The 23,929-nt window shown below is 49.4% G+C and overlaps 1 protein-coding gene across 2 annotated transcripts in view; it reads right to left on the bottom strand.

Moving 5' to 3' along the window:
* The window catches only part of LOC138480687 (uncharacterized), a 142,567-nt gene that overhangs the window by 48,772 nt on the left and 69,866 nt on the right, over nucleotides 1-23,929 (bottom strand). The gene's annotated exons all lie outside the window — the stretch shown is intronic.

Here is a 23,929-nt window from a genome sequence, read left to right as displayed (position 1 = left end):
TAGGTTAGAGCGTTATTAAAGCATCACAAATTATGAACATGCTTTTCAAGTTGCTTCAGGACACATGTAGTATTATGTAAAATGAAAATGGTCTTAAACAAGGGCTGAATTTCTGCTTAATTTTCCTCTGTCTTCATCCACTTTAATAGAGGCACCACAGTTAATGATAATGGTGTTATTTATATAGCGCCTTAATCCAAAGGCGCTTTACAGAGCACATATTTACATACAATATCACCCAACCGAAATTGGTACTCATTTATCGACCTCGGAAGGATGAAAGGCTGAGTTGGCCTTGCTGGGATTCGAACCTGCGACTTGCAGATCACGCTCAGATCGCAGCAGCGAGCACTCAACCCACTGAGCTATCTTACCGGACGTTGCAGCAGCATGGGCATTTCATACTTGTTTTCTTTCCCTCACAGAAGCACATCAATTGCATTCAATGGCTTGTGTTTCTTGATCTCTTGAAGTTTTAAAAGTGCCTCCCAGCAAGCAATTGTTTGGCTTTTGTGAGAAGGAACATAGTTGGAGAGTTGTATATGAGGATGTTTTTTTTTGTCTTACGATGGCATGTGTTTGCGTGCATGAAATGGCACTAGACCTAGTTTGGTTACTAAAAGAGCAACAAATAGCGAGGCATGTGATCTGAACTTTAACTCCCTTTCTGACCACCCAGCGCAAGCAGGTATAATGGATACAGATAGAAGCAGTGCTGTATATATTTTCAGTGGCACAGATTGTACCGGTACCTCTCAACAGGACTGCTATATATTCAGGCTATACGCATGGCATGGCACAATACCAAATATTCACAGCAGGGCTGATTGCATCATGCAGGACTGCTATGTTTCGGGACAGCACCTGAATTTTTTAACAGAGCTGCTGCTAAGACAGCACGAACACGTGTTGGCATTTTCTGCAGCAAGCTAAAGTACAGAGCAAGAACAGTGTCAGACTTGCCATCTAAAAGACCAATAATAAATGGAATAGGCTCCCTCACAGAGCCCATCTCGGAACTCCTCCATAAACATTTACAACCCCTAGCAGCCAGTCTATCCTCCTATATACAAGATACCAAACATATCATTCAATAACTCACATTAGTAAATTCGGAAGGAAATTTCAAATTCGTCACCTTCGACGTATCATCGTTATATACCAGCATATTGCGCATCAAGGGCATTGAGATCACCCAATACTTTTTGAAAACACGATCCGTTTCATACTTTCTACAGAACGCAATGATACTAGAGATGCTAAACTTTGTGCTACACAACAACATCTTTCTTTTCAATTCCAAGACCTATAAACAGAAACAAGGAATTGCGATGTGGGCTAAATTTGCCCCCTCATATGCGAACCTTAATATGGGCCATCATGAGTTACAACATGCATGGCAACACCCGGCCTTCACACATAACAATAACATATTCTGGGGCCGCTACATCAATATTTTGTTGATTTTGAATGGAACATCACAGCAACTCAAAGATTAACATCAGTACCTTAACAACAACTCTTACAATCTGAAGCTTACTATATACAAGAAAGTGTCATGACCCACAGGACGCGCCCCTTTTGGTCTTCCTGGTCCTTATCGCAACGGGCCTAGCATTCCCTGACACTCCCCAATATGGGCGTTCAGCGTGACACGACTTCCGCGGTCTATACGTTGGACGTAACGTATTCTAATACACCGCACCACCGCAGCTCCGCGCGTCTCAATGCTATTGCCAAGTAGCGATCAGACGTGTGCTCTGTAGTTCCCAGTACTACTTTCCTTGTTCCTAGCTTTTCTACTTCCATTTCTTGCCCCTTTCCCTTTTCCTCTTGCTTCCTGGACTTGTGCGACATCAGCACATCTTCTTCGTTTCCCGGATCCCTGGATTGCTGCATCCCGGAATCTTAAACGCACGCTGGAGTCGGAAGAGACTCGCTCAGCCTTATTCAAGTCCAGGTATGTCCGCAAGAAGACACCGCCCACAAAGTCCAGCAAGGATCGGTATCAGATGAGAAGGGGGGAAACTCCGTGACAGAAAACACGGAGAGGATTCAATTCCTAGATCTTGAATTGTATGCTGCAAACAACATTATACAGACAACACTATGTGAAACCAACTGCAGGCAACAGCACGCTTTACGCAACGAGCAATCCATCATTCACATCATACCATAACTAACATCCCCTACGGGGAATTTCTCAGAATCAAGAGAGACTGCACCACCACTGCAGAATTTGAGGAACACATCAGCCAATCAAAACAGAAATTTTTTGACAGAGGCTACACCAATTCCAGCCTAAACAAGGCATACCAGAAAACATTGCTCAGATCTAGAAATGAGCTACTACAAAACAAACTTCCGATCAAATCTACAAAGAGTCAAGATATCAGATTCAATACAACTTACAATTCGGAATCATCCATCCTACGCAAAAGTCTCCTCAAACATTGGCCAATGTTAACAACAGACTAGGACCTCAGACCACACCTGGACAACCACCCAAGTATAACGTACTGAAGAGCCTGTAATCTCAAAAACATGTTATGTCCTTCTCACTTTCACACAAACCATAAAGGGTTGCCACAACTCTGGAATATGCCCAAACTAAAAGCCAACTACAAGTGTGGATCTTGTTCGGTTTGCAATCATTCAGTAAACTCCAAAAAAACATGACCCTGCCTAATGGACAAGAATACCACCTAAAAGATTTCATTAATTGCAACTCAAACTATGTGGTATACGGCATAATATGCACATGCCAAAAAACGTACATCGGCAGTACAATAAGACATTTGAAAACACGCATATCGGAACACTTAAGAACACTGAAAAAAAAAGGCTCTAAGATACCCACTCGCCAACCACTTTTTCCAAGATCATGCTCAAGACGACCTAAAGGGAAATTTGTTCTTTGGCATCGAAAGAATTGCCAAACTGGCCAGAGGAGGAAATAGAGAAAAGAAATTGCGACAGTGTGAAGCCAAATGGATATGCTTGGCAGACTGTTGCCATGCCGGTTTAAACAAGGACAACAAACTGTTTCATTACATATAAACATGCTAACTTATACTTCATTATAGCACGGAACATTATGTTTTCACATTATCCCTTGCACTAGAATATATTTTGCTCAATATACCCTTTGTGATTATCAATGTTAATGTGTTATAATTTTACACAATGTGCAACGTTGGCATCATGGAAATGTGTGTACATAGATTTCTTTTATTTTGCTTAACATTCCAGGTTATATGCTTTTCCGGTCCATGAGTGCCACCTCACACACAATTGAACATTTCTGCTGAGATTGATCATGTTAAAATATTCACCACTTCTATACTCCAAAGGTCCCCTCCTAGACCTGTTTGCTTTCTGTCTTTCCCTCTCTACTCATAAATCTCCAACACATACATTTGAAATACATTCTAGTGCACTTACCCAGCACTATTAATCAGAGTGACTCAAGGACTTAAATACTAAAACATAACTAATACACACAATACATAAACAGGCAATCTTAAGTTTCTAAGAAAATGCAAAATAACGGTCCCGTTTCAAGATGGCGCCAGGTGTGATGCCGTCATCGTGGTACACCAAAAACATGCAATGTCATCGCGGCAGTATACATAACGGCCATTTTGACTGGGATAGACAACACAGCGTCGGTTATCAGGCCATTAGAGAAGCTAATTCATCAATTCTGGCACATCCAGCAAGGAGTGAGCCCATCCTAACTACTAAAGGTAAGACCTATTAATGTGAATAGATAAAAGAAAGGGTGAGGTGGAGATGCGCTAGACACTACAGCAATAAGGCACACGAAGAATACAGTTTATGTTTTAATTGTAGCAGGAGCAGCCGACACGTGTTCCGACTGGTCTTTCTCAAGGCATATGCAAAACAAATATGTTGATGAATCGTGGAGGGGTAATCCCACAAAAAGCAAAGCGATGTGAGAATCACTCTGGCATCGCATGCAGATAACAGTCCCTGCCGTAATGGCCGTGACAAATATATTACTCGTACAATCGAGCGGTCAAATAACAAGGATATCCCCGAAAGCTTTCGGGAATATCCTTGTTATTTGACCGCTCGATTGTGCCTTATTGCTGTAGTGTCTAGCGCATCTCCACCTCACCCTTTCTTTTACCGGTTTTCAGTACCAGCCTGGGTGGTCTGGCTGGCGTGGGTGGTAATGCTGCTGACACCTAACAATTTCTGATAGAATCCTTAACATAATCAGTGATTACTAGCGCACAGACTTTTACTTGCGAACCCACAGTTTTTACTAAGTATTAATGTGAATAGCCTTGAGATTTCAAGGTAACTTTCTAGAAATACTAAATAGATATTACCAGCACAATTTATACCTAACCAAAAGGTTATTCCGTGCCTCACTAGAGCAACACTAAAGGGATCATAACACAACAAGGATTGATTATACCTTCTAATATATTTCCTAAATGGCAAGAAGTTAAAAACAATGGAGTATTGTTAACATGTGAAAACAACCATTTTTGAAATCACCATTTCCTGACCACGATACGGAAGTACAAACTCTGTCTATCTTTGAGAAACTCACCCATTTGAAATGATAAATGTGCCCCTTCCATCACACCACCTTCTTTACTCCATCCTTTTTTCTTTGATTTTTATACTGACCATCAAGTATGCACAACGTATATGGTGTATTTATTTACAGCACCTTTCATTCAGTGCCCTAACCCTATGTGCCTTCCAGTGTCAACAGCCTGTTGGGAAAGACAGCTCAGGGAGTCAATAATCCTGCGGCAGAGATTATTGTGTAACCTGTTAGTTCAAATCCTGTTGATAGGTGTTAGGGAGAATTCTCAGAAATATGGTAATTCCTCTCTACCTTAGAGACCCCCAGCACTTTGCATGACTCTAGGACCTTTTCATTTTTAACCTGGAGAGAGCAAGACCCTTTTTCCCCCACTCTCTCATGCATTTTTTCTGTGATTTGAAATCCTGTTTCTTTTGGTTTTGGAGTCAAACTCCATAGCCATCATCTTTTTACACTGTGACACACAGCACCTTCAGTGAAGTGGCACAGGGAAGTCTTTCAGATTTCCCAAAGGTTTAAATACCTTTCTCTTGGGTAACTACTGTTTCCAAGAGCAGTAAAGTGAAATTGACTTTACTTACATTTCAAACTTTCTACACCCAGCGCACACTATCTTACAATAGGGTGCTGGAGGGGTTACTTAGTATCCCCATAGTCTAGTTTCTCATGTAACATTTTTATAGGTTACCCTTTCTAGATTAATGGCTGCTGGCAGTGATTTACTTTGAACTACCATTGGGAGTTTTTACCGCAGGCTACGTCCGCAGCTGCAGTTAAGCACCCGTGGGTACCATTTTGTCAAAATGTCCCCAGTCTTCTTTTATCGCCATTTCTTTGTGGAAAGGTCCTTCTTGAGATTTACTCTGCGTGTCAAACCAGGTTTGGTACCTTGTTCGTTTTGTCTTTGGTGGGATTCACAAGTGAAGGCCACCTCTGGCTCCAAAGTGGCTGGCAGAGGCAGGAACTCCCTGTGCTTAATCCCCTAGCTTACAGGGCTGCAGGTGATTAGCCGGCTCGCTGTCCGGCAAGGACAGCCACCCTGCTGTTGGACTGGCAGCTATGCTGGAATGAATGGGAGAAACCTGCATAAAAAAGCATGGCTTTTTGGCTTGAAAGGCAGAGTAGACCACTGGACGAAGGAATCTGAAGAAGAACTTGGAAGAGACGGCTGCTGCAACTCCTGGACCGTTGGTTTGCCCGGTGAAGCCCTGCTGCTGTGCTGAAGCTCTGAATTTGCCTAGACAAGAGAAGCCTTGCGAGGACGACTTCTCCCTTTGAGTTGGTGGTACAAATACACTAGCTGTACTTCCGCTGCTGCTGCAGGAACCGAAGCGCCAGGGAGAGGAACACCAGATTGGAGTGCATCACTTAAGTCAGACCCGAGCTGCTGGAAGATCCTCCGGACTCCTAATAAGCAGGACTAACCAAGCCTGAGCCACCTCAGAGCGCTTGCCCCCAGATGCAAGGAAAGTCCAGAGTGGTATCCGAGAGTCCGCGTTAGTGCTTTTTGCTAAGACACGAGGAGCCGAAACTGCAAAGTGCTGCTGAATAGAAGTTTGTCCTTTTCTGTCGCCGACTATCCTGTTGCAGGAGTCCCCAGAAGTCCTCTCTTGTCCCCACGACTAAGGCACAGTTAACAGGATCTGCAGACCCACACAGGAACAGAAGCTAGTTGGAATAATTTCTTCCAACCAAAGGTACTGTACAGTCTAAGAGAACTTCCTTCTTGTGTAGCCTTACTTGATTTCAGTTGAGTCTTGTCTTGGTTGCTTTTGTAGAGTTGCTAACAGCTTCTTTACCTCACAAGCCTAATCAGCTTGTGGCCCTACATTGATTCTTCTTTTCTACAAAGACTTCTAAAACATTGTGCAAGACTTTTACCTACCTGTAAGAAGTGCTTCAGTTCACCTAGACTTTTGCACAATTGACTTTGGCCTGGCCTGGCTCCCTGAATGACCCATCTTCCCTCGGACGTTGCGTTTGGTCTTCCTTCCAGGAAGGGGTTAACTTACTTTGCATTGGGGGGTTCAAAAAGTACTTACCTGCTTCAGAATATTTGTGTGATCCCTAGTTTTATTCTATAACCCTTTTCTTTGACATACTTCTAAGTATTGCTCTAAATGCAACAGTGATATATTAATGTCCACAGTGTCGTAGCTACTGAAGTCACTTGAGGGTGTAGCAAGTGTCTGTGTGCCATCCCAAATGGGTACTTGCTGATTTAGAGAAAGAGTGTGTATTTTGGAGTGCATTTGTGTGTTACTATTATATTGCCCCTTCTGGAGAAGGCTTACTCAAACTGACTGTTAAATTAATTCTTTAATCAAGAACCCTTGGATGTAAGGGTTCATTTGGATACTTGTCACTGTGAATCTCTGTAACTCCACTACTGCTCACATTGAGCCCTCCTGAGATAAGCCTGGCTGCTCAATCACGCTACCAACATGTGTAGTACAGACTTATACCAAAGGTTGGGTTCCTATTGCCAGGAGGTCAAGGTTGTTGTAGTGCACCCAAAGGGTACTACTCCAAATCTTGCCTAACAATAGTTGAGTTAATGAGTCTGCATCAGAGGTGTGCATTTAAGATGCAGGTAATATTCAATTTTAACAGTTTACTTAACTTTTGGACTTAGCAAAAACTATTTAATGTTCAGTGATTCAGAAGACACAAATGTCATCAGGGATGCTATGCCTGTAATGGCTCAGAACACACATGCCATATGGGCTCTTGTACTTGTAATGGCATACAGGCTGTACTAGATTTTCCAATAGAAAAGGCATTTTCAACTTTTTGGATATTTATTGGTGTCATGTTAAAAGACAAATAGAAAAACAGGAGAGGAAGAGCAACTTTGAACCTAAGCAATACAGAAGAACAAAGGTGTGGCGGGGAAGAGAGCAATGAGCTACATGATGTGGCAACAAAGAAAGAGAGAAGGGAAACAGAGTTAATAATAGGACAAACACACAATAGGAGTGAGGGACAGAAGCAGAGCAAAACAGACATTTAGAGACAGTAAAATAAAACATAGATCAACAGCAGGTGGGGAGAGGTGGAAATAGAAAAGCAAGACTAGGGAAGAGGCTCTTGACTGTCCTCGTAGTCATCACGAGAATCGAGGCACCATGGAGTATCTATAGATTTGTCCGCGGCCTGCCCCATGTTTTTCGACGGAATAGGTATAAGCCAAACTGGCGAAGTAATTCTAGCGATACTGTGTTCGATTTCCGCTGACTCGGCGTGAGATAGTGATTCCGAAGGTCTATCGGTAGGTTTACTGCCTACTGTGGCGTTCGAGGGCCTAGCGGTAGGTTTTTCACCTTGAGGCCTAGTGTAGTTTTTGGGCCTACCGGGCCTTTCGGGACCGTCGAAATTCCACGCTTCGACGTGTAAACTTAATTTGGGTGTAACGTCCTTGTTTGTTTTGGGATGCCCAGTCATCAAACGCTGCTACGGAGTTATACGTCCTGTGCTCGTCCTTCTACGGGTATCTGCCCCTACAGACTTAGGGCAGAACCTAAAAGAAGTAATTTCTTTAGCAAAAAGGGAAAGATGATCAGACCTATAGGGTAAAGAGGTGGAAAGTGGAAAGACATAATGGAAATATGGCCACCTCGACCCCATTCTGCCTACTGTAAAGGCCGGCCAGAGGGCCCGGCCACGTGGATGCTTCAGCCGCCGGATCTTAGGTGCAGAAATCCACCGCCGTAGACATGTCCCCCGTAGTCTTTGTCGAAGTTGTTCTTGCCATCGAAATGACTTAAGGGGAAATAACCGACAAGTCTGTTTAGGATAAACAATGTCTCTTATTGCAAGGGCTCCGCTATAGGGTGGCCAGTTATCTGGGTGGAAAAAAACAATCTGAGGGACCACAGCGTGTGACGGACCATATGCACAGCATGTGATTCTAAGCAGATTAACAAGCATCAGAAAGTTATATACCTGGAGTACCCATTCTCTTTGACAACAGTATGTAGTGGCATTAATGATAATCCCTTCCTTGAGGTAGACCACTACTGCGTCTCATCCCATCAAGTCCTCCCGTTTCTCTGCGGCCCTTCTCCTCCCAGGTGATCCTCCCAGGTGATCCTCCCAGCTAACACCACCCCCAGGGTCAGTAAGCGTCTGCCTTTACCTGGCCCCCTGAGAGGGGACTTTAGGTAGGGTTTTCGCAAGCACTCCATAGGATTCATCACACATTGTAGTACTATTACACTCAAAACATAAATTTTGGGTGCACCTTTCGGCAGAATAGCACTTAATCAAAATATCCCTGGGACTGAGGCAGGGGTGCATTTTCGCCCCAATGCTCTTCAACTATACCTCTCCAACATTGATAAACTTTAGGCCAAGACAAGGGCCCCGTCGGTACGATGGGCAAGTTGGGCCTGCACTAGTTGGCGTACGCTGATGACATGTTTTTATTTGATCCTACTCCATTAGGGTCTTAAAGGAAGTTAACTACATGCACTCTTCATAAATGGGGCCAAAGCTAACATTTTAATTGTTTCAAATAAAAGATCCCCGAAGTAAAGGTCTTGGGTAGTCAGAGAACATTGTTTACAATACTTCGGGATTCCAAACACATCGAAACCCTACTTTATCAGGTATAAGGAACAAGTTACTTACCTGTAACTGTTGTTCTCCAGCATGGGTCTGGCATGGATTCACATGCTCATGAATATTCCCCATCGTCAGGCTGGGAATCCTCGGTAAAGAAAAAAATCAGTTTCTGTTTCATTTCTGAACTGTCTTTCTACTAATAACCAATCACTGGTCTCTGGGTCATACTGCCCCCAGCCAATGACTGCCCTCTACCTAAGCCCCTCCTCTGGCAGCCATCTTCAGATTTGGTAGCACGTAAAGTGGCAGTATGACCAAGTGAAGAGCCGCAGAGGGGAAGGAGGGAGGGTTCGCATTTGAATCCATGCCAGACCCATGCTGGAGAACAACAGTTACAGGTAAGTAACTTGTTCCTTCTCCAGCATGGGGTCTGGCATGGATTCACATGCTCATGAATATAAGAATACATAGCAGTACACACATGCACAACCACGGGAGGTGGCAAAAGGCTCAACATTAAGCATACCATAAACTCAACATTAAGCAACTCTTAATCACCAGGCCCACCTTCAGGCGAACAGGTTGCGCAGCACTGCTTGGCTGACTATGGACTCCTCCCTGGAATCCCGGTCGACGCAGTAGAATCTCATGAAGGTGTGCGTCGACCTTCACGTAGCAGCCCTGCAGATGTCCAGCAGGGGCACACCAGACAAGAACGCCGTAGTAGCAGCGATCGCTCTGGTCGAATGGGCTCTCGGACGGCCGAGCAACGGTCGGTTGGCCAACCGATGACTGTGCATGATGCAGCCGGAGAGCCATCTGGAAATGAAAGCCTTCGAGAGAGCCTTCCCTTGGTTCACATGCCCAAAGTTCAAACACAGCTGTGATGTCTTCCGAAAACTCTTTGTTTGGTCCATGTAGAACTTCAGCGCTCTGGCTACATCCAGCGAGTGCAAAGTCCTCTGGGCCGGCGACGGAAAGAAAACTGGCAACACCAAGGGCTCGTGAAGATGGAAGTCCGACGGCACCTTGGGCATGAAAGAGGGGTGCGTCTTCTGCACCACCCTCCTATCGTGAAAAGTATGGAGGCTTGCAGGATAGGGCCTGAATCTCTACCACGCATCATGCGGAGGTGATGGCCATAAGGAACGCTGTCTTCCACGACAGAACTTCAACGGAGCTGAATGCAAGGGCTCGAATGACAGCCCCATGAGCCTGGTCAGCACCACGCTGAGCTCCCACGCCGGGGCTGGAGCCTTCACCGGCGGGAACGATCGGAACAGTCCCTTCATAAACTCCTTCACCAGTCGATGAGACCACAAGGACGGCCGTCCTGTAGTTCTGGTGTATCGGGAGATCGCTGACAGATGTATCTTGATGAAGCGTGAGCTAGTCCAGCTTTGTCTAGCGACAGTAGGTGCGGTAGCACTTGAGGTGCCGTAATCCGTAGAGGGTTGATCTTCTGTGCACGGCACCAGACAGAGAACCTCTTCCACTTATGTCCATAGCACTTGAGACATCCTGGCCTTTGCAAGAACCTCTTATGCAGTCAGCCGGGATATCGTACCCTCCAAATTCTAGTGCTGCAGGAGCCAGGCCTGCAAGTTCAGCGACTCTGGGTCGTGATGAAGAATGGCGCCTCCCTCTCTAGAGAGATCTGTGTCTGTCGACAGCTTGACTGGTGGGGACGCTGAGAGGTCTAGAAGGTCCGGGAACCAGATCTGTCTCGGGCACGCCGGTGCGATGAGGATCATCCTGCACTGGGACCTCTTGAGCTGGCTGATGAGTCGAAGCGGCAACGGAGGAAACGCATACAGGAACAGGCCGTCCCAGGGGAACGAGAACGTCGCCCATGCTCCTCGGCTGGGTAAACCTGCTGGCGAACCTCTGGCACTTGGAATTCGCCGCGAACAGGTTGATCTGTGGTTTGCCCCATTGGAAGAGCCGATCCACTTGATCCTGGCGTAGTTCCCACTCGTGGCACGAGCGCAGCTCCCTGCTGAGTGAGTCGGCGATGGTGTTTTTTATTCCTGCCAGATGGATAGGGCTGGGGATCTGGTGCCACCCTGCTTCCGGATGTAGAACATTGTGGTGGTGTTGTCGGTGAAGATCCTCATGACCTTGCACTTGAGGGACGGGAGGAACGACCTGAGCGCCCAGAACACGGCGCAGAGCTCCAAGATTTTGATGTGGCGAGACCTCTCTTCCGGGAGCCAAAGGCCTCTTGCGTGGAGATCTCCTGTGTGCGCATCCCATCCCTCCAGGGATGCGTCCGTCGTCGCAGTCTCCTGATGTGCCGGGGTCTGGAAGTCCGTGCCTGCCATGAGGTGTGCACGGGTGCCCCACCACTGAATCGCCCGACGGAAAACCTCATTGAGCGGGATCTTGTCTTCGAAGCGGCCTGCCGCTTGCATCCAGCGGGCGTCGAGGAACTCCTGTAGAGGACGCATCCGTTGCCTGCACAGGCACACTAGGTAGATGCATGAGGACATCATTCCAAGGAGGGACTTGATGGATCTCAACCTGGCCACGTCCGTGGCTAGCAGGCGCTGCACTTTGCCTAAGATGGCCTTCGTCCTTTCCTCCGACGGAGACGCCCATCGTTCCACTGTATCGAGCTTCGCTCCCAGAAACAGTGCCGCCTGCGACGGAACCAGATGGGATTTCAGGTAGATGGAGAAACCCAGCTCTGTGAGTAAGCGGACGGTCTTCGCTGTGTGCTCGACGGCGAGTTCTCTTATCCTTGCACGGATGAGCCAGTCTAGGTAGGAGTAGACGTGGATCCCCTGCAGGTGCAGCAGCGTCGCCACTGGTGCTAGGCACTTGGTGAACACCCTGGTTGCCCACTTCAATCCGAATGGCAGAGCACTGAATTGGTAGTGGCGTCCTTGAACTACGAATCTGAGGAACTTCCGGTGCCCTTTTAGGATGGGGATGTGGAAGTAAGCATCCTCCAAGTCCAACGACGATAGGAAGTCGCCCTCCTCCAGCTGTCCCAGCACGTGCTGGAGAATGACCACCCTGAACTTCTGTGCCTTGATGTATTTGTTCAACCGACGTAGGTCCAGGATGGGGCGCCAACCGCCAGTCTTCTTTCTGACGAGGAAGTATCTTGAGTATACTCCGGAGCCCCTTGGGGACGAGCTCGATGGCACCTTTCTTGAGCATCGCCTTTACCTCCAACAGCAGTTGAGGGACGCGATTTTCCTTCCTGGCCACGGGAGGAATGCGGGGACACTTCTTTTGGAATTAGAGAGTGTGCCTGTGGGCCAGGGCATCCAGCACCCAACGGTCGTTGGAGATGGACTCCCACACGCTGACGAACTTCGCCAGCCGGCCTCTCACCGGGGTGCTTCGGTGGGGGCCCGACGCTACAGCCGGTTCAATCTTGCTTGGAGGCGGCCTTGGCGCCTTGGTGATGACGAAATCCTCCTTGTTTGCCGCGACCTCTGTAAGCCTCCTGGGACAGGAGCGGGCCGACTGGCGGTATGTAGAGGGACCACCGCCTGATCCCTTGGAGGCCCCCTGTCTGCCTCTGGCGCTCTGAAAGGACCGTCGCCCAGGGCTCGGCCGTCTGTCATCCTTGATGGCCTGCAGCGATTCATCCACCGTTTTCCCAAACAGGTTGTTGCCGTCGAACGGCATGTCCAACACCCTGGTCTGCATGTCCTGACGGAAGTCTGTCGCCTTGAGCCAGCCTCGACGTCGAAAGTAAACACTGTTGCCTAACTGGCGAAACCCGATGTCGTCAATATCCTTTGCCACCGTTATGGCGTGGTCTGACGCCACCTCACCTTCCTGCAGAATCTCTAGGGCCTCTGCCCTCTTGTTGTCTGGTAGGAAGTCCAGTAGGGGAGCTATCTTGTACCATAGCTCCCTGTCGTAATGGGCCACAATCGCTAAGGCATTGGCTGCTTTAATTGTCGCCGCCGCCGCCAAGATGACACATCGCACCATGGCGTCCAATTTCTTTCCCTCGCCGTCAAGTGGGGAAGTGGAGGTTGAAGTAGTCGCCCCCGCCGCCTTCTTCTTGGCTGCGGCTGAGACGACCGAATCCCGCGTCGGGTGAGCCCTGAGGCACAAGGGGGCCACGTCGGGGACCCGGTACTTCTTCTCGTACCGGTCCCTCTTGGCAGGCGTCGTGGATTGGTTCTTCAAGACCGCAAGTCCCTCGTCCCAGATATCGTCGAGTAACGGTACCGTGAGGACCGTCTTTCTCTTGGCCTCTCGCCGTTGATAGAGGAAACCTTCCTTCTGTTCCTCGGGGCAGAGCTGGAAGAGCTCGGACGCCCTGGCGATCATGGCATGAAAGGAGCCAATTTCATCGGGCGCGGAAGCCATAGGGGTGGTGATGGAAGGTCCATCCCGTCGTCACCACCGTCTTCATCCGTCCCAGTCGTCGTGTTCATGGGTCTGGCATGGATTCACATGCTCATGAATATTCCCCGTTGTCAGGCTGGGAATCCTCGGTAAAGACAAAAATCAGTTTCACTTCTGAACTGTCTTTCTCCTAACAACCAATAACTGGTCTCTGGGTCATACTGCCCTCAGCCAATAACTGCCCTCTACCCAAGCCCCTCCCTCTGGCAGCCATCTTCAGATTTGGTAGCATGCAAAGTGGCAGTAGGACCAAGAGAAGAGCCGCAGAGGGGTAGGTGGGAGGGTTTGCATGTGAATCCATGCCAGACCCATGCTGGTGAACAACAGTTACAGGTAAGTAACTTGTTCCTTCTCCAGCATGGGGTCTGGCATGGATTCACATGCTCATGAATAAAAGACATTAAGCATCTCTTACCACCTCACCAGGCTCACGTTCAAGCGAACAGATCGCAGCACTGCTTGGCCGACTCTGGACTCCTCCCTGGAATCCCTGTCGACACAGTAGAACCTTGTGAAGGTGCGAGTCGACCTCCACGTAGCAGCCCTGCAGATGTCAAGCAGGGGCACACCAGACAAGAACGCCGTAGTTGCAGCGATCGCTCTGGTTGAAACGGGCTCTTGGACGGCCAAGCAACGGTTGGTTTCCAACCGGTGACAATGGGTGATGCGGCCGGCGAGCCACGTGGAAATGAAAGCCTTGGAGAGGGCCTTCCCATGGTTCATAGGGCCAAAGTTCACAAAAAGTTGCGACGTCTTCCAAAAACTCCTCGTGCGGTCCATATAGAACTTCAGCACTCTAGCCACATCCAGCGAGTGCAAAGACCTCTTAGCCGGCGACAAAGGCGTCGGGAAGAATACAGCTAACACCAAGGGCTTATTTAGATGAAAGTCCGACAGCACCTTGGGCATGAAGGAGGGGTGCATCCGTAGCACCACCCTCGTCTCGTGGAATGTCAAATAAGGTGGTTTACAAGAGAGGGCCTGGATCTCTCCCATTCGTCGTGCGGAGGTGATGGCCACAAGAAAAGCTGTTTTCCACGACAAAAACTTCAGTGGCGCCGAATGCATAGGCTCGAACGGGGGACCCATGAGCCTAGTAAGCACCACATTGAGCTCCCACGCCGGGGCCGGAGCCTTCACCGGTGGGAACGAACGAAATCGTCCTTTGACAAACTCCTTGACTAAACAATGCGACCATAAGGATGATCATCCAGGAGATCTGGTGTAGTGGGAGATAGCCGCCAAATTAACTTTGATGGAAGTATAGGCCATGCCTGCCTTGGCCAACAACAACAAAATACAGTGGCACCTGCGGAGCAGTGACTCGTAGAGGGTCGATCTTCTGAGTACGGCACCAAACAGCGAACCTCTTCCACTTGTATTCGTAGCATTTGAAAGTAGATGAAGCTCTGGCCTTGGTGAGCACCTCATTACAATCCGCTGGGAGATTGTAGCCCCCAAACTTTAGTGCTGCAGGAGCCAAGCCTTCAGGTTCAGTTATCTTGGGTCGTGGTGCAGAATCGTGCCTCCTTCCCTGGCGAAATCTGCGTCCGCCGGAAGCTTGGAGGGGACGCTGACATGTCCAGAAGGTCCGGTTACTATATCTGTCTCGGTCACGCTGGTGCGACGATTTTCCTGCACCGGGAGTTGATCCACTAGTCGAAGAAGGAACAGAGCGAACGCATACAGAAACCGGCCGTCCCCAGGGGAAAGAAAATGCGTCCCCAATGCTCCCCGACTCCGGCACTGGGTGTTGGTCACCGTCGCAAACAGATCGATCTGGCGATTGCCCGATATGCAGAACAGGTGATCCACTTGGTCCTCCTGAAGTTCCCACTCATGGCAAGAGCGCAGCTCCCTGCTGAGAGTCGGCAATGGTGTTCTTCACTCCCGCTAGATGAAACGGAAGGAACAACATCCCCTGGGCTACGGCCCAGTGCCAAAGGTCCTGCGCCTCTTTGGAGAGCATTGGGCATCTGGTTCCCCCCTGATTCCGGATGTAGAACATTGTGGTGGTGTTGTCCGTGAAGACCCATACCACTTTGACCTTGAGGGACGGAAGGAAGGACATGAGGGCCCAAAACACTGTCCATAGCTCCAACACATTGGTGTGCAACGACCTCTCCTCTGGTAGCCACAGGCCTCTTGCATGAAGACTTCTGGAAATCGCTCCCTCATCTTTCCAGGGAGGCGTCCGTTGTGACAGTCTCCCGATGAGGTGGAATCTGGAAACCCGCACCTGCGAACAGATGTGCGGAACAAATGTGCTTGCACCCCCCCGACCACCGTATCGCTGGACGGAAACTCTCGTTGAGTGCGATCTTGTCCTTGAAGCTCCCCTCCACTTGTATCCAGCGTGTGTCGAGGAACTCCTGCAGCGTACGCATCCGTAGCCTGCACAGCCGAATGAGGCAAATGCATGATATCATGTAGAGTAGGGACTTGATGGATCTTACCCTTGCGAACTTCAGGGCCAACAGCCGTTGTACCTTGCCCAAGATGGCCACGAACCTCTCCTGCGACAAAGACGCCAGGCACAACACTGTGTTGAGTCGGGCTCTTAGAAACAGTGCGTCCTGCGATGGAGTCAAGCAGGACTTCGCAAAGTTTATCGAGAACCCCAGTTCCGACAGGAGTTGGACTGTCTTCGTCGTGTGGTCGACGGCGATGTCCATTGAGTTCGCCCGGATGAGCCAGTCGTCCGGGTACACATGGATCCCTCGTAGACATAGCTGCGCCGCCACCGGGGCCAGGCACTTGGTGAACACTTGTGGTGCTGACTTCAACCCGAAGGGAAGGGCCTTGAACTGGTAATGTCCTTGAACCACAAAGCCTAGGTACTTGCGGTGTCCCTTGTGTATGGGGGTGTGAAAATAGGCATCTGCCAAGGCCAGCGATGATAGAAAATCCCCCTCTTCTTGCAGTCCTAGCACGCGATGAAGGCTCACCATCCACAACTTTTGGGACTTGATATACTTGTTCAGACGGCGGAGGTCCAGAATGAGCCTCCAACCGCCGGTCTTCTTTCTGACGAGGAAGTAACTAGAGTACACTCAGGAGCACCGGAGCTTCTTCGGGACAAGCTCGATGCCTCCTTTCTTAACATGGCCCATACCTCCAGCAGCAGCTGAGGGACGAGATTTTCCCGACGGGCCACTGGTGGCATCCTTGGACACTTCCGTTGGAACTCTAGGGTGCGTCTTTGGGCAACAGCATCCAACGGTTGGTGGAGATGGTCTTCCACATGCTGACGATGCTTGCGAGCCAGCCTCCCACCAGCCGGTTCAATCTTGTTTCGACGTCGAAGCGCCGCCTTGGGGGCCCCGGTGACAATGTCCGCCACCAGACTTGGCGCGTCTCCTGGGCCAATGAGCAGGGGGGGGGGCCTGACCGTAGGACGAGACACCACCTCCAAATCCTTTAGAGGAACTTTGAATTTCCCTCCTGAAGTCCGAAAAGATGGCCGCCGTTGCTGAAGCGTGCCCAGGGAACAAGCCGTCTGCTTTGATGGCCTGGAGAGACTCGTCCACAGTCTTTCCAAACAAATTGTCCCCGAAGGGCATGTCCAACACCTTCGACTGAACATCTTGGTGGAAATTCGTGGCCCTCAGCCAACCTCGCCGAAGACAAACACCTTTGCCCATCTGGCGGAATCCAGTGTCGGCAATGTCCGTGCCACTGTAATGGCGTGGTTCAAAGCCACCTAGAGTTCCTAAAGAATCTGCAATGCCTCAGCCAGCTTGTCGTCGGGAAAGTCCAGGAGGGGGGCCATCTTGAACCAAAGTTCCCTGTCGTAACGCGCCACGATGGCGAGGGCGTTAGCGGGCTTGATGGTCGTGCTGCCGAAGAGATCACTCTTGGCCCCATGGCATCCAACTTCTTCCCCTCACTGCCTGGGGGGTGGGAGGAGCCCGCCGATGAGGATGAGCCTGAAGACTTCTTGGCCGCCGCCAAAAATACAGAGTCTGGAGACGGCTGGGACCGTTAACAACGCTAACACGCGCAGAGTCCGGCACTCTTGATTTTCTTCTCGTAGCCATCCCTCTTCGCCGGAGCCGAAGAAGGGTTCTTCATGAGGGACAAACCCCCATCCCAAATGTCATCCAATAACGGGATCGAAAGTACGTCTTCCTCTTCGCCTCAGCGCTGGTAAAGGAAACCCTCTTCTCCTGGAATGAGCCAATCTCATCGGGCGGTGAAGAAATGGCCAGCGGAGACGGCAGATTCCCCAGGCCACCGCCATCATCCGTGCCAGTCGTCGCCGTATCCGATTCCGTGTCATCCCTGGAGAGGGATGCAAGGGGTGAAGAGGCAGAGGGGGCTGAACTCTCCTCCTCTTGGGTGGTGGTTCCTCCGATGGCCTCAGCGCAGCGGGCCGGGTCCACCGGCGCAAGAGGCATCCTTGTTCAGATTTCCGAGCACAGGGTATGCAGAGCTGCAAGAATGTCCACGGAGATATCCCCAGGTGGCTGCTGGGATGGAGGCGACGGGAACCGGGGCATTTGCGAGTTAGGCTGATCCGCTCCATCGTCACCGCCCTGTTGCTCGTCGGTCTCGTTGTCGCCCTCGTTGGGATCCCCCTGTAGGGCCTGCTCTCGACACATCTCCCCTCCTGGAGGACCGGTAGGCTGGTGAGCTCTTCCTCTGAGGAACTGTATGTGCCCTGGAGGACTACCATGCACACCCCCTTCTCTGCGACCAGGGGAGATGGTTTCAGTGAAATGATGGGCATCACCTTCTCCGGAGTCTTCTCGATGACTCCCTCCTCGCAGGCAGGGATACCCTCACCTTACGGGACGTGCCCTGCGAATCCGCCCTGGTGGTCTTCGCGAGGGACGCCGCTACTACTTCGATGGAAGTGCTCTTTGTCTGATGCACCTGGGCCTTTGCGGTCTTGACAGCGTCCGCGACCTTCACCTTAGGGGGAGGGTTGTGACCCCCGCTCTACCTTGGCCTTCTCCATCGGTCTGGCCTAGGTCTTCTACAAATTCTTGCTCGGATGGTGCGACCTCCTCCTCTTTGAAGAACCTGAGCGTTGGCTCGTGTCGAAGGTGCTGGAGACGCTGAACTTGCCCTGCCCGCCGAGGAGCCTGTTGCAACGGTGCTCCCGGAGTCAGTGGACTTGCGGTGCTTGGCCTTATGTTGGACCCGTGCGGGAGGGGCGGCCTCAAAAGGTCTTAGAAGACTGCTCAGCTTTCTTCTTCTGGGCATGGGAGGCATGCTGCCGGGACTCACCCAGAGCAGGGGCCTTGGCCTGCAGCCACTCGTTGAGGTGCTTGCATTGGTCGGCGCGCATGCTCGGCACCATCTCCCGACAAGCCACGCAGTCGTCATCCACATGAACTCAATGAATATCCGCCCTTGAGGGGCGCTGAAGAATCTGAAAACGGGTCCCCGTTAATCGGAAGGTAAAATCGGTGGAGCTTGAGGCTCGATTGACCGAAATAAATTGAGTAAACTCTTAGAAAAATTGCAAAATGCAGTAAAAGATTGAGAGCTATAGCACGAGGACTCCCAACACTTGAACGTGCGGTAAAAATCTGAAGATGGCTGCCAGAGGAGGGGCTTGTGTAGAGGGCAGTCATTGGCTGGGAGCAGTATGACCCAGAGACCAGTGATTGGTTTATAGGAGAAAGACAGTTCAGAAGTGAAACTGAAACTGATTTTTTCTTTACCGAGGACTCCCAGCCTGTCGGGGAATATTCATGAGCATGTGAATCCATGCCAGACCCTATGCAATTTCAAGAGCTACAGACTTGTGTGGCGTGGGATCAGGAGAGACCCTGCAGGCACCACTGAACACCAGCAGCAGTAAGAGGAGGAGGGCTACCAGCAACAGCAGGAGGGCCAACAGAGATGTGGTTGTGCTGAAGGGCAGCGGTCTCTGGTCGCGTACGTGAAGAGAACCCAGCGGCTGAGCTCAATGCTGCGAGTAGAGCTGGAGGAGGGTCTGCATAGCGAAGGTCACTCCCCAGGAGATCCTCCCACTGAATACCACCCCCAAGGGAACTATCGGGTAACAGCATCACCTCCCCGGCCTCAAGTGAAGGGGACCACCCTCCGAGAGAAGGGATGACATCTCTGGATTCGTCACAGCCCTTTTAGTTTTATGGTTACTTGCAGGGTGTAGCTAAAACAGGCTGGCAGTAGTGGATATTTTTCAACCATGTTTTTTTGAACATTCTCGCATGCACGTTTGCATTTCATCACATAATACATTTTTGTATTTGTAATTTTCATTAAATAAATATCAGGCTCACCTTGCCACTACTCAAGCCTCCTGCAATCCCCCAAGTTTCCTCTCCTTTCCTTTCCTCGCTCCCTTACCCTAAAATTCTCTTCCCTCTCCCTCGCCACACTCCCACTCATTTCTAAAATCCAACCCTCGAAACACTCTCCTTTCTGAAGAACCCCTTGCATAACCAACACATCTCGCTGTTCTCCTCTCCCCCTACCTCTTTATGACAACCTCACAGCACTTATACCTCACCCTTCATCCTAAAACCCAATACTTCCTCCTCCAACCCGTTCCTATATCATGCTATACTGTCCGTGTCCAGGTTTCTAACTCCCCTGCATAATCTGGTTTTGTATCCACATCCTCTCACCCATTGTTAAGGACAGTGGTCCTCAACTCTGTAAATTAATGTTAAAAAGTTGTATACACATTTTTGTGCCAAAAATACTTCTGTACTTTTCATCAAATAAATAATACATTTTAGAGTACCATATACTCTAATAGGGCTGTTCCGCAAGATTCCCACTGGTCTTTTGGGCAGCTTGTTTATTGGCCTTTTTCCTGTACTGTCCATATATGGTAAACCCTTTCCCATACAGAGTGGAGGTTTGTGGGTGGATGTTGGAGCTGGGACTGTCTGGTCCCAGTCTACATCCTGGCCAAAGTGTGACTGTTGCTGGGCAGATGTTGTGGCCGGAGGTTGTCCAGGATTGAAGAAACCCTGTCAGCTTGAATGAAGCAGATCCTTACCATTGGTGGGTTTATGGAGGACTCCAGCTCAGACCCAGAGTAAAAGGAAAATCACAGCAGCCTTTCTTCAGATAGTCGGTGGAGCAAAGACCCTCAGAGGAGCATCCAGCCGACGACCCGGAACACGTTGTTGCCGCCATCCAGCATGGTTCTCTTCACCTGCCCCGACAAAGCCCTACTCGTTTACTAGTCTCTAGAAGGCCTTCATTGGTGCTTCAACCTATGAAGCAGTGGGAACAAAACAGGCTCAACCCCATCTTGTCTAGCTTTCTCCTGGGCTACTTGGCTGCATCGGTCGTTGGCCAAAGTTTGGACATCAAACTCTGCAGACCCTCCACATGTGAAACAATACCCCCATCCCCCTGCAGTTGCATCTCTCCAGCATGAAGAGGGGCCTCGCAGGACCAGACTTCCACCAGTGGGCGTAATTTCTACCTGCAATATGCCCCTGGGGGGGGTCATTGGAGTTGGTCAACAAAGGGGTGGCCCTTTCTAAATTCTGCTAGGCCTAGGAACCATCTCGCCAGGGTGCGGAACCGTTGGCTAGCCTTACCCAAATCCTGAAATTGGTATCTGCACCATGGACCTTAGATTCCCTCCAACTGAGCCAAGACACAAAGGACAGGGATTGGTCCAATCCTGTGTGAGGAAGGAACCAGAGGGCATCCTTACATCTACTCCCCCTGGATCCTCCTCAGGTGGCCAGGGAAAGGCCATTGCTCTTGGATCCCGACCCTGGGGCTGGAGATGTGGGGGAGGATCACCTGGGTGGAGGGTCTTTGGGGAGCAGGGAAAGATGTCTGCAGGCTAAACATGCCCCTTTCCCTGTTGAGAATGAGTCCTACCCTCCCCGGCCTTCGTAGGGTATTGCACCTACTGTCCCACATTCACATACCTTTACAACTGGGAAGAGGCAATTAGGAGTCATGCACACTTCTTGTCAATTTCACCACTATGGTACTGAGAAGAGGAAGAGGACTATGGAAGGCCAGGCATGACCCATCAATTACAATAATTGTGGTCAGGCAAAATACTTGCACCGGCGACCAATTGAAAGACTACAGGTGCATTCAAATGCTAGGCCAAGGGGTGGTCAGGGGGGGAGGGGGGTGAGGGATGACCTGTCGGGTGAGAAGGTGGCAGCCGAGAGGCTAGGAGCAGGGCCGGCAGAGAGGACGCTGTGTGTTGCCAGGGGGTGCGAGGGGTGCCGCGACCCGAGCAGGCCGTGAGAGGACCAGAGCCCCAGCAACTACCCGAGCCGCGTATTCCCAGCTGGAGAACACGAAAGACCACCGAAAGGCCATGAACCACTGCAACAAGGTTTTCCCGAGTGCTGCTTGCTGGAGCTCCCGATGCTTACCCGGGAGGAAAGTCGAAGTCGGAGAAGACTGTGGAGACGCCCGGAGGAGCAGGCAAGTACCGGTGAGTGTGAGAGAGGGAACACTCGTACAGGGGCGCTCCAGGGGCAGGAATTGTACATGCGATTCAACCAAAACGCCCTAGAGTAGGGTTTGGAACCGTAAGGGAAATGTTGAATACCGAGCAAACTACAAAGCACTTTTTGAAATGCCACAAGGTTTATTGAAGACTGAAGAAACTGCACCAAGATTTATTGAATATCGAATTGAAGAGAAAGAGAAGGAATTCAGATGAAGATGTTGCCTGAGTGAAATGCGAATGTTATACAGTTATGAACACTATTACAACCCATTCAGAAGCATTTGATAAACAAAGTGAAAGTGCATAATAAGCACTACGGAACTAAGCAGAAAAGCATGTGTGAAATACAAGTTGAATTAATTGAATGGACATTAAGCCAAGTACAGAGTGGCTTGAATACAAGTTGTGGCAATGCTAAGATACTGCCATTGCGAAAGTTTCAATGAATGTGAATGACTGACACAGGGCAAGGGAGAAAACCTGTGTTGGCCAACGAAAACTAAGAGCATCACAAGAGGGCCAAGGGTTATCAGTTGCGTGAACCGCAATGGGTGGACCGTGTGGTCCCACAACTGCACTTAGACCAGGAAGAACCAAAGAAAGCCACGATCATATGGCTATGCTAAATGGCAATTACTCAAGTGAAAGTTATTGTTTGAGCCAGTTTAAGAGCCTAGAGGATTACACAGTTAGACAAACAGCATTCTTACAAGTCAAGAGGCTCACAGCAGGTGGAGGAGCTGCCTGCTTGGGGATGTGACCCCGGAGACTTTGTGAATTGTGTTCCACTTAAGGAAGGGAACCCCAAGGTTTCTGTAAACTGTGTTGTACTTCAGCTGAAAACAAGCCAGAACTGGAAGAAGCTCAGAACTTTAAAACACGGTTTCTTTTGGTGCTGACATCCCTACACATTGTATACCTTTAGTTGTGAGGGCAAGTATAGGTTTTGGACACAGATGGACTTTTGAGTTGAACTTAATGCCACAGAATATCCCTGGTTTCTTTAGGGAGGGAAATTCCACCTTAGCTTAGAGCAAGTTAGGCATCCTGACAAATAAAGACCAATACAATGTTTTTTTCTTGAGAAAGGTGAATCTTGTCTGCGTCTTGCTTCATGATGCCTTCACACCTGGTCTACCCGCAAGGTAGTGGAATTTGGACCTTTAAGGCCTAAATAAATGTAACTATTTTTGCATCATTCTGCCTAACTTGAGTGCCCTGTATCTGCTTAACTGAAGCCTTCACCACTGCCATGCCCTCCTAAGTCTAAGCCTTACCGCTCATCCACACCACCCAGACAGAGTTTGGCTCTGTTCAGAATCTGTCCACAGGGCAGAGGCAGATTCTCAAAATCTATCTCAACACTAGCTTGGTGGATTGTTACTCATAATTACATGGACAATGTTTTCTCCTGCTGTTCTTAATGTTCTCCAGATTTTTTAATTCAATGTTATTGTTCCCTTCCCACAGTCCTCATTTTATATACTTTTTTTTTAAAAAAAAGGGTATTATTACCGTTTGCTGCAGTCGGGCCAAAGATGGCAATATAGCCTATAAGCCTCTTTTACAGGACGTGCGCCTAAATTACACAATATCTGTTTGACGAGGACTCTACGAATGTCAACATTGAATGGCAGGAACAGGAACAAATGTGCCATAGTTTTATCTGACCAGCTGTCATTAGGGCAAGTCAAATTACCATAGCAGCTCATTCACCATTACAAAACTCAGCCTCAATTGCAAATCAAACCACCTCGTCTGGAGCGGCAAACCCAGCAAATCTCCTCCAAGCTGCAATTTTCTTGCAATGTAGGTCTGTGCCATAAGAGAAGACCAGGCCCTATAAAGGCTGATGTCGGAGGATAATCAACATATGAACAGGTCACAGGCTGGAGAGAAAGGAGTCATTTCTGAAAAATCCCCTTCATCATTGCACTACTCTTATTCTACTTCTGGGCTATCAG

This window comes from Ambystoma mexicanum, chromosome 5p (assembly GCF_040938575.1).
Source record: "Ambystoma mexicanum isolate Mex_15411 chromosome 5p, UKY_AmexF1_1, whole genome shotgun sequence".
Lineage (NCBI taxonomy): Eukaryota > Metazoa > Chordata > Amphibia > Caudata > Ambystomatidae > Ambystoma > Ambystoma mexicanum.
The sequence above is the reverse complement of the archived record's forward strand: the minus strand, read 5'-3'. Positions and strand labels throughout refer to the sequence as shown.